Raw genomic sequence first — 220 nt, forward strand, 5'->3', positions numbered from 1 at the left:
TCATCAGACGCTCCGTGTGTTTGATCTACGATTCACCCGCTCCGCAGTGTTTATGTAGAATAGCCGCTAGTCATCTAACAACGTGCCTATCTATATACATGTCTGTTTGTATGTCTGCACATCTGTCAAACTGTCTGTCTGTCTCTCTGTCCGTCTGTCTGTCTATCCATCCATCGATATATCTACTATCCAACTATGTATCTACCTATCTATCTATCTA

This window comes from Opisthorchis viverrini (genome assembly GCF_000715545.1).
Source record: "Opisthorchis viverrini unplaced genomic scaffold opera_v5_403, whole genome shotgun sequence".
In the NCBI taxonomy this organism is placed as follows: Eukaryota; Metazoa; Platyhelminthes; class Trematoda; order Opisthorchiida; family Opisthorchiidae; genus Opisthorchis; species Opisthorchis viverrini.